Consider the following 11100-nt stretch of genomic DNA (forward strand, 5'->3'; position numbering starts at 1 on the left):
GTAAGATAAATTATTTTTTGGGATAATTGTTTGATTTCAATTTTTTTTGTTTACTTTTTTCGATTTTTTGATTTTTGGATGTTTGGGTTCGGTCGTTGGTTAGGGTGGGTGGTTGGTTAGAGTGGGTGGGGTAGGTTTGTTCTAGGTTGGGGTGGTGGGGGGTCTAGTCTGGGTTAGGTTGCGTTGGGGTGGTGGGTGGTGGTCTGGGTGGGGGGGGGGGTTGTGGGTGGTTGGTTAGGGTGGTTGGTCATGGTGGGTTTTGGTCTGGGTTGGGTGGGTGGGTGGGTGGGGGGAGGGGTTTCGGTTCGTGGGTGTGGGGGGTGGTCTGGGCGGGTAGTAGTCTGGGTGGGGGGTGGTGGGTAGGGTTGGTCTGGGTGGGTAGTGGTCTGGGGGGTGGTGGTCTAAGGGGGTGGTGTTGGGTGGGTGGTGCTGAGTGGGTTTCCGTGAGGTGGATGAGTGGGTCTGGGCAGGTGGGTGTGGGTGGGGATGGGTGGTCTGGGCAGGTGGGTGGGGGGCTGTTTTTTTTTCTATTGAATTTTCCGACGGAAATTTCCGTCAGAATGTGCTGTTTCCGACGGAAAATTCCGTCGGAATCCACTTCAACTCCGGAAAATCCCTCGGTATAAGCCAAATTTCCTACAAAGGGGTTTCCGACAACGTTTTCCAACGGAAATCTGTCGGAAATAGCCCTTTCTGACGGATTTATAAGGTGTACCGACGGAATTTTTCCGTCGTAAATAAGGTGTTTTCTAGTAGTGAGAGTCACCAAACCATTGTTCACCAAAATATATCTCAAATACAACGAATGAACCGAAATGAAACCATATTCAATTATCATACTTTGAAAATTCACGAACAAGGTAAGATGCGACATAAATTTAATTAATAAATAAGTCGCAACAAATTTCCACATAAATCACATAACATCATATGATTAAAACAAACTATCATATTTAAATTAACCGACTAATCTAATATGAAGGAGGCTCATGATACCACTTGTTAGGATTAATTCATAACATATACTTTAATCTTCATATCAAATTAATAGGTAAATCTTAATTGCGGAAGCGGTCCTGATTCAATGACAATTAAACGAACCCCTTCTTGATTACACTAGTAGAAAAAAAGAATTAGGCAACCCCCCTATGGCAACGGTTCATGAAAACCATTGCCAACTTGTTGTGAGCGCCATTTAAAAAAAAAAATTTGGTTACATTTGGCAACGGTTAACCGTTTCCAATTGATAAAATTTTAAAAAAAAAATTAAAAGGGGTAGATTGGCAACGGTTAACCGTTGCCAATTTAAAAAAATAATTTCGTGTTTTTGAATACAAACAGCAAGACTGTGCAAACGTTCTTCTTTCACCTCCAAAAACGCGCACCTTCACTCTCCCCAAACCATTCCTCCATTGAATTGAAGCTTCCATTGAAGGGGTTTGTTCTTCTGCCTCCCTCAAGCACGCACTCTCCTGTTCTTCTGCCTCCCTCAAGCACGCACTCCCCTGTTTTTGCTTTCATCCCTCAAGCACGCACGCACTCAGCTCTTCTCTTTTACCTCCCTCCATATATGCTTGCATTATTGAAGTATGTAGCAGCTCCTCCATTGTTATAGCGCTCCTCATTGCTAGGTAAGTCGTAATAGCGCTCCTCCATTGTTATGGTTTTTTGAAGAATTGGTCTTTAAATTAGTTAATATTGACAAGTTTCTTGTAATTGCTAGGGTTTGTCAAGAATTGGTCTTTTGTGTTAGCATGAATTGAGTCATTGATGTTGGAACTTGAATAGAGTTATTTATAGTTAGACGTTCCTTGGTATTGAAAAGATGATATACCCTTGTATCTTATTACTATAATTTGACAGATGTTTGTGATGATACGGTGTCTGTCAAACTGGCTTCGAATGAATTGAATGAAATTTTAGCAATGCACCAACTGCCCTCAACCTTGTTGCTGCTTTCATTGCTGAATTTCAGCCAAAGACATGGATAGAAAATAGTTGTTATTGTATTTAGTACAAGCTACATTTACCTATATTTCTAAATTGTTATGAGAACTTTATTTATCATCACTAATAAAGTTGAGAATTTTATTTTGTTTATAGGATAATTTAGTCCTTTTTATTTAAGAGAAAAAAGTTGAGAGTTTAGGGTTTAGGGTTTAGGGTTGAGAGTTTAGGGTTTAGAGTTTAGGGTTTAGGGTTTAGGGTTGAGAGTTTAGGGTTTAGGGTTTAGGGTTAAGGGCTTAGGGTTTAGGGTTAAGGATTTAGGGTTAAGGGTTTAGGGTTTAGGGTTTGAATATACTTTTCTATATGAGTTGCTTCTCACTATATATATGCGTGTTTCAGGCTAAGAAATGGGTGTCAAGGGCTTCTAGGGTAAGATCATCAGTTTGGAGGGTGGGCGGAAAACATCCTGGTATGGTATCTTACTATGACTGTCCTTGTTCTTGCATTGCTCACTAATATCATTCTTATCTTTTCCCTTAATCTGGTTTTCTATTTGTGTTCTATATAGGTTACACTGAAAAAGATTATCAGGAATTTTGGGCGAAGCATAGACCTTGGCATTGACCTTGTATTTGAGAGTGTTGAGCCTTTATAGGTACTCAGGTATATATATAACTTTATGTGCTTTAAATAAGTTCTTGGTTGCACAATTTTGTGGAGATGGTGTGTGATATAACTTTGGTGCATCTTCTATCATGATGCATGTGTGATTAAACCATTGGTTTTTAATTGATTGCATGTATCATCATATGCCTAGATACCCATTCAAGGCTTTCTCATTAGGAGAAAGTCTTGAATAGTCCCCGGTTGGGACTGTTCTTGAACGTTTACTCTCACTTAGGTGGTGAATGTATGTCAGTTTTTTCGATTTTAAGGAACATCTTGGCTTAGCATTTCCTGGATCACCATGTTCTCTGGGTACATATGTGGGTAAGTAATTTACTACGTCGTGTACTTGGAGAACTGGGGGGAAATGCTGCCGGATTTTCCTTAAAATTGGAAATCTGATATACATTCACTAGTGAGAGTAAACCTTCAAGGATGGGTTAGGTTGGAGTGTTAAAGACCCTTTGGAAGCATATATGCATTTTTGTATCTATATGAATGCTATATGCATGTTGTGTGTTTGACTTTGATTTGTATATATAATAGATGTAGCAATTATACATTATTCGTAATATGTTGCCATGTTTAGAGACAATTTACTTAATGGAGAGGGATCGTGGATGGATGTATGGTAGACGTGATACATTGGAATTCTTTAATGGGGTTCAAGAGTTCTGCGAGACGGCTTCATCTTATCAGCGCAGAATGGGTTTCGAGTGCCTCTATTGTCCTTGTGTTGATTGTAATAATGTGAAGGTGGTCAATAGTGTGGATATCATTAGAGATCATGTAGTTTATCGTGGGTTTAGGGTTAAATATCATGTGTGGATTTGGCATGGTGAAGAAGGAGAGTACAGTGGGGATGTTATTGGGTATGATGTGCATGATGATAGAAGCAATGATATCCGTGTGGACGAGGAATACAAGAATGATGAACATATTGATGATGATGGTGCTGAGGAGGGATTTGAGGATGATCATGTGGATGAGGTTGAGGATGAAGGTGTGGATGAGATGATGCGTGGTTTTGAAGGTGACGTGTTTGAGTCATTATCGGAGGCTTCTAAAAAGCCTTTGTATCCTGGGTGCAAAAAATACTCCAAACTATCAGCCGTGCTAACTCTTTTTAACATTAAGTCAAAGCATGGGTGGATGGTCAGTAGTTTTACTTCCTTGTTGAGCATGTTAAGTGAGATGTTGCCAGATGGGAATGAAATTCCTAAGTCTTATTATTATGCTAAGAAGCTCATGTGTCCATTTGGTTTGGAGTATAAGAAGATACATGCATGTCCTAATGATTGTATTATTTACCAAAATGAATATGAAAAATTGGAGGAGTGTCCAAGATGCAAGAAGTCGCGCTACAAGCGCAAGAGTTGCAATGCTGGTACGAAGGGACCTCCTGCTAAGGTGTTGTGGTATCTTCCCATAATTCCTAGGTTTAAGCGTCTGTTCTCTTTACCAAAAGACGCTAAAAACTTGAGGTGGCATGCAGAGGGAAGAAAGAAAAACAGAATGCTGAAGCACCCAGCCGACTCCTCGCAATGGAAGAACCTTGATATGAAGTTTGGGGAATTTGGTGATGAAGTCAGAAATTTAAGGCTTGGTTTGTGCACGGACGGGATGAATCCATTTGGCACTCTTAGTACCCAGCACAGCACATGGCCGATACTTTTAGTGATCTACAATTTGCCTCCTTGGTTGTGCATGAAACGGAAATATGTAATGCTTTCACTCTTGATATCGGGGCCAAGGCAACCTGGAAACGACATTGATGTGTATCTTGCACCATTGGTTGATGATTTGAGAAAGATGTGGGACGAAGGGGTTTCCGTGTTTGATGCTCATAAGAATGAGATGTTCACATTGCGTGCAGCTCTTATGTGGACCGTTAATGATTTTCCTGCATATGGAAACTTGTCTGGGTATAAGAATAAAGGGAAAAAGGCATGTCCCATTTGTATTGATGATACGCCAAGCAGACGCCTTGATCATTCTTTCAAACAGGTGTATTTGAGAACAAGAAGGTTGCTCAGGCGCGATCACCCGTACCGTCGGCAGAAAAAGGCTTTCGATGGGACGGTGGAGGAGGGGACTGCTCCTAGGCCACTGACTGGTGAGGAGGTTTACGCTCGGGTTAAGGATGTACGAACAATATTTGGGAAATCTGAAAAAGCGACGGAATCAGTTGCTCTCTTTGAAAAAGAATCAATCTTTTGGTTGCTCCCGTACTGGAAAGAACATGACGTTAGGCACTGTCTTGATGTAATGCATATAGAGAAGAATGTGTGTGACGCTCTTGTGGGAACGCTGATGAATATTCAAAACAAGACAAAGGACGGAAAGGGTGCACGTTTATATTTGGAAAAGATGGGGGATGCGTCCAGAATTGTGGGTTCAGCAAAGGGTTAGTAAGGGAAAGGAACAGGAAATGGAAAAAGAAATGGGTTCGAAAAAGGGAATGGGGAAGAGCAAGGGAAAGGGAAAGGCCGCGGATGCGTCGAAGAAGAAAAATGAGGGAAAAGCCAAAGAGGGGAAGGCCTATTTACCTCCGGCTTGCTACACATTGTCAAGGGTAGAAAAACGGATATTTTGTGAATGTCTGTATGGCATTAAGGTTCCATCAGGGTACGCATCTAACATGAAAAGATTTGTATCCTTAAATGGAGAATTGAAGCTGACAAGTATGAAATCCCATGATTGTCATGTTCTGATGCAAGTTTTTCTACCAATTGCAATACGTGGTATTTTGCCAAAGCACGTGAGGGAAGCTATTACAAGCCTCTGTTCGTTTTTCAATACAATATGTAGCAAAGTGCTTGATCCTTGTACCCTTGATGCTTTACAGGCGGATGTGGTTGTGACTTTGTGCAAATTTGAGATGTACTTCCCGCCCTCGTTTTTCGACATAATGGTGAATTTGATTCTTCATTTGGTGCGTGAGATTAAGTTGTGCGATCCAGTGTTCATGAGGTGGTGCTATCCTTTTGAAAGACACATGGGCACATTGTAAGATAAAGTTAGGAATCGGGCTCACCCGGAAGGAAGTATGATTCAAGGGACCGTGGCCGAGGAGATTGGTAATTTTGTTGCCGACTATATAGCCGTTGCTGAACCTATTGGTATTCCTACTTCTTGACATGAAGGTAGATTTGATGGTCATGGCACAATCGGGTCGAAACGAATGTCACCTGATTGAGAGCAGTTCTTACAAGCACACCTTTATGTGTTGCACCATGTTGCAGATGTTCACCCATATTTAGACGAGCACATGGCTAGGTTGCGTGATGAGTTTCCGTCGAAAGGTGAAAGGGCACTGATGCAGTTGCACAACAAGAAGTTTGTGAGTTGGTTTCGTGATTGAGTGATGGGTGGAATGGATGAGAGTGTCACAGCTACAGTAAGGTGGCTTGCTTATGGTCCTAGGGATGTTGTTCGCTCATTTGAGGGATATGACATAAATGGGTACACATTTTGGACTGAGCGTCAAGATTTGAAATCATCCTCGACCCAAAACAGTGGTGTAACGGTTGTGGCATCGTCAAGGGAGTTTGCAAGTGCTAAGGATAAATCACCCGTTGATGCAGAGTTGTCATACTACGGTCGAATTCAAGAAATATGGGAGCTTGATTATTGTGACTTCACGATTGCTCTTTTCCGGTGTAAGTAGGTTGATTATATCAGGCGTAACGTCAAATTTGATGACTTTACTCTTGTAGATCTTGGCAACCTGAATGATAGTGCGGAACCATTCATCCTTGCATCTCAAGCTAAGCAGGTGTTTTACGTATCTGACCCTGCCGACTCAAAATGGTCTATTGTGCTAGCCGGCAAAAGAAGAATCCTTGGCGTTGGAGATGTCGAGGATGAAGAAGTATATGATGCCTTTGATGACTCGACACCTTTCACTGTTCCTAGACCTGCTGTGCCAAATGAGAAAGACGACCAAGCCAATTACATGAGATCAGACCACGATGAAGGAATATTAGATTGAGGTACTGTATGTTTTCTAGCTAGTTTGAATTGCAAGCGTAGAAAGAATTAAAAAAATCACATTTTAGGTGAAAATGAATGAAATTGTTGAATTACTTGCCCATTTTTCCTATATTCTTTTAAATGAATAAAGTAACTTGCATCACCATTTTCTATGTTTATTTGTATTATAATTCAGCAATTTATATATGATTATAAGTTTACCTTACAATTCAGCAGCTAATAACGTGTTATGTTTGTAATGACAGGTTTTAACATCTAATGGCGGACGATCGATTCCGTGTTCGAGTTGAGGATGTTGAATCTAACTCAGATGATTCATCTAATGATGGGGACCAGCCGTATGATGTGAACAAGGAAACTGATTTGGGTGAGCCAGAAGATCAGGCGCAAGATGTATTGGAGAGAATGATAGATGACTTTTAAATTGCAGCTGAGCAAGCGCCTCCAATCGATAATGCCATTATGGAGCCGTTTCGTGAGGATCAAAGTGGAGGGGGGTGCAGGCACCAGCGAAGAAAAAGCAGAGGGGTCCGACGACAGCTTTCAAGAAACCTGTCGGTCCTAAGGTCTTGGAGTATGACAGGGTAGGGCAACCCTCAGGTAAATGGCGGCGTCAGTATGCTGGTCAAGTTGGGATATGTGCGCGCAAAATCCCCATTTTGGTTGAAATTGCGTCCCAAAACCTCTTACTTGCTCTTTTCTTGTAATCTCAAGCATTAGTCACATTTAACTAAGTGATAATGACATGTTTTAACTAGTTATGAGTTCAATAGACATGAATTGTAGAAAATAGGCATTCTAGTAGCCAAAATGGTCTTACTTAAGCCATTTTGGTTGAAATTGCGTCCCAAAACCTCTTACTTGCTCTTTTCTTGTAATCTCAAGCATTAGTCACCTATAACTAAGTGATAATGACATGTTTTAACTAGTTATGAGTTCAATAGACAAGAATTATAGAAAATAGGCATCATACTAGCCAAAATGGCCTTACTTGAGCCATTTTGGTTGAAATTGCGTCCCAAAACCTCTTACTTGCTTTTTTCTTGTAATCTCAAGCATTAGTCACATTTAACTAACCCCAATTATTATTAATTCACTTCTACTAACTCACGTTTTGTGTATTCTAAGTTTTGCAAGGGGCAAACGGGACAGCCATACACGAGCGAGGAACTCCATGTAATTCGGGAGATGTTGGCGACCTACATCACATTTAATTTGTAAATATCGTCATACATTTTTGTACTATATCATCTCTTCATCAATCCTAGCCTTAGGTTACTAATTATGTACTATACATGAAACATTTTTCTAATTTATATCATCTCTTGCGATTGTTATTATTAATTATTTATGTTTTGTTATTAATAATACTAATTATTGTTACTATTATCATAATAATAATTATTATTATTAATATTATAATAATAATAATTATTATTATTATTCATGTTAATATTATAATACTAATAATATTGCAGCCAAAAAAAAAAAAAAAACAGGCCAATATTAGTGCAGCAAAAAAAAAAAAAAAAAAAAGGTATACAGGTCAATGGCAACGGTTAATCGTTGCCAATATTAAAAAAAAAATTAAAAAGGTGCGCCATTGTATTTAGCAACGGTTAACCGTTGCCAACTAAGCAATTGGCAACAATTAACCGTTGCCAATTATTTTAATTTTTTTTTTAAAAAAAAAGGGTGCATTGTATTTGGCAAGGTTAACCGTTGCCAATTTCTTGCGTTGGCAATGGTTTTGAACCGTTGCCAATTATTTTGGGATTTGGCAACCCTCAAATACGCAACGGTTCAAAACCGTTGCCTGTGGGGGGGTTTGAACCGTTGCCATTTTGCTCTTTTCGTGTAGTGTTATGCGCCTTCTAGTAGATACACACTCTATTGATGCAGTGAGAGTCTATTGTATTTACTATTAGGGACATAACCCTAGATGTCTATTTATAAAGACTCCCTTCCTAATCCGCCCATCATGCATTAGTAAGAGTCTAATGGTATCTACACATAAAATTAAACCCATACTCTATAAAAGACGTAATAAGCCCAATAATAATAATTACTTAAATGGATCACTTTAGTTTTGGGCTAAACTATATCATAGCGTATAAATACAATCATAACCGTATAGTCCACATACATTATTGTATTAAGTCCATAAATTTCTTACAATGTAGTGCATAATCCTATAAAAACTTTCTTTCCATCAAAATTTGGAAATATTTAACTTAAGTCGTATATAATTTATAACTAGGTGAACCCCGTGCGATGAACGGTTTGTTTATATTTTTTCAAATAAAATATTTTTACTAATATATATATATATATATATATATATATATATATATATATATATATATATATATATATATATATATATATATATTATCTAATAAACTTTCTGATATTCGCTTGCTTACTACTTGAATTTTTTTTTTATTATAAAATGAATTATTAACTTTTTTTCTCATATTTAGATAAAATTCGTAATATAAAAAGATAATATTTTATTTCACAAAGTTTCATATGTGGCTAGTCACAATGTGTGGTCGGGATTACTTGGTCAGGAGTTACTTGGTTCGTCAAGAGTTACTCAATCGATCTGGGGTTACTCGGACGGTCAGGTAATACCCCGTATTTTATACGTATTTTAACTTAAATAAGTATTTCTTAAAGTATTTAAATAATTCAAAATGAATTATTTACGGTGTTTCATTAATTTAAAAGGATTATTTTTATTAAAAGATTATTTTTAATTATTTAACAATCTTGAAAATATTTTATTTCATGATTTGGAAACTTTGGGTCATATTATTTTATAAAAGGTAAATTTTAAAGTCAATGGTATTTAAGAAAAGTCAAAATACTAGTTTGAATAGGAGAAGGAATCATTAAGGGTAGAAAAAGGGAATTTAAGTAGGAGGGTCTAAAGAGGGGGGTATAAATACCCATCCCATGGGCAAATTGAACCTTGCCCAAGGTGGAGAATACCCAAAGGTAACTCTTTTTCTCTCTCCTCTTATTTTCTCTTCCCCTTAATTTTCTCATTCCCCTTTATTTTTATTTTTATGTCATCACCACCCGCACACACCACCACACACCGCCGGCCACCACCACACACCACCGGCCGGTCACCGCAGCCAGCATCCGTGGCGACACCGGCGGGCGCGACAGCAGCCCAGCCGTGTGTCGTGGATGTTGGTGGCTGAACAAAAAAAACAAAAATATTGTTTTTGGGTTTTGTGATGATTTTATGATGTTTGATGATAAGTATTTTGTATATAAATTTTCAGATTTGGTTTTGAATTAAAAAGCCCCAAATTGTAAACCCTAGGTTTCTAAGTTTATGTATATTGATGGAATTTGTTTATGCGAGTTTTAAATTATTGAAATAAATGTTTTAAAACACATTTACAACAATTTTAAATGATTTAATAAAGCTGGAATTTTTTATATATAAGCTATAATTATGTTTCTTGAAAGGATTTTTAATTACCCATTAATTGGGAATAAAAGTAAGGGTTTTAAATTAAATTTTAGCTTATTTTAGAGGGTTTATGAGTGATTTAAAGAGTGTATATATTGTTGGAAATTTGTGTGGAATAGGTAATAATGCCTCTTTGTAATTTTGGTTTGTAGGAGGTTTCCAAGTGAGTGATTTTATTTAGTCATGACGATTTTGAGATCATATTTAAGGTACGTTCGCATACTTAGTAATTAATTGAGTATGTAGAAGCATGCTAGGTTTTGATTAATTACTTCCAAGGTAGTATCATGATAGGTATTGATTGGAATTGTTGTATGGATTGATGTTGGTGAATGAATTGTGAAGTATGAACTATTTGTGGAGAATTGAAGATTGGAATGAATTATATTAGCATGTTGAATATGAACTATACTTTTATTTTGGCATGATTGAGAGCATGTTTAATTAAACTAATTGTTTAATTTGGTTTGGAATATTGAAAAGGAATTTTATTATGGTTCAAATAATTTTTATTGATGCTTTAAGCACGCATGGGAATTGAGCTATCAAGTTTCTTAGTATACAGAAATAAATTATATTGCGGTGCCTATGTGCACTTAAGGTGTTTCTAACACCGAATGATAGGATTTGGGCGCATTATGCGTTTAAGGTGTCTTTGACACCGAGGTAGATTAAAAAGGATTCAACAATACATTTATGTGGTCACTAATTATTCAAGAATTAAATTGGTATGTTTGATTACTTGAATGAATTATAATGTTTGATTGTGTTATAATTGAGAGTCATCACCAAGTCTAATAATACGTAAATAACGTAAAGTGAAAGAGATTATACACCAAAACTCGTGGAACGTATATACCTCGAGTATGAACATATGGGGGGAGTTATGCGACTTTATATTTGATCATAACTTCTACTGGGATGGAGTACAGGACGCTGTATATTCCTTATTATTATACGTAGGATTTCTGCCACTTACGAGTGGTTCTTTTATAATG

Source organism: Chenopodium quinoa, unplaced genomic scaffold (genome assembly GCF_001683475.1).
Source record: "Chenopodium quinoa cultivar QQ74 unplaced genomic scaffold, ASM168347v1, whole genome shotgun sequence".
Classification (NCBI taxonomy): domain Eukaryota; kingdom Viridiplantae; phylum Streptophyta; class Magnoliopsida; order Caryophyllales; family Amaranthaceae; genus Chenopodium; species Chenopodium quinoa.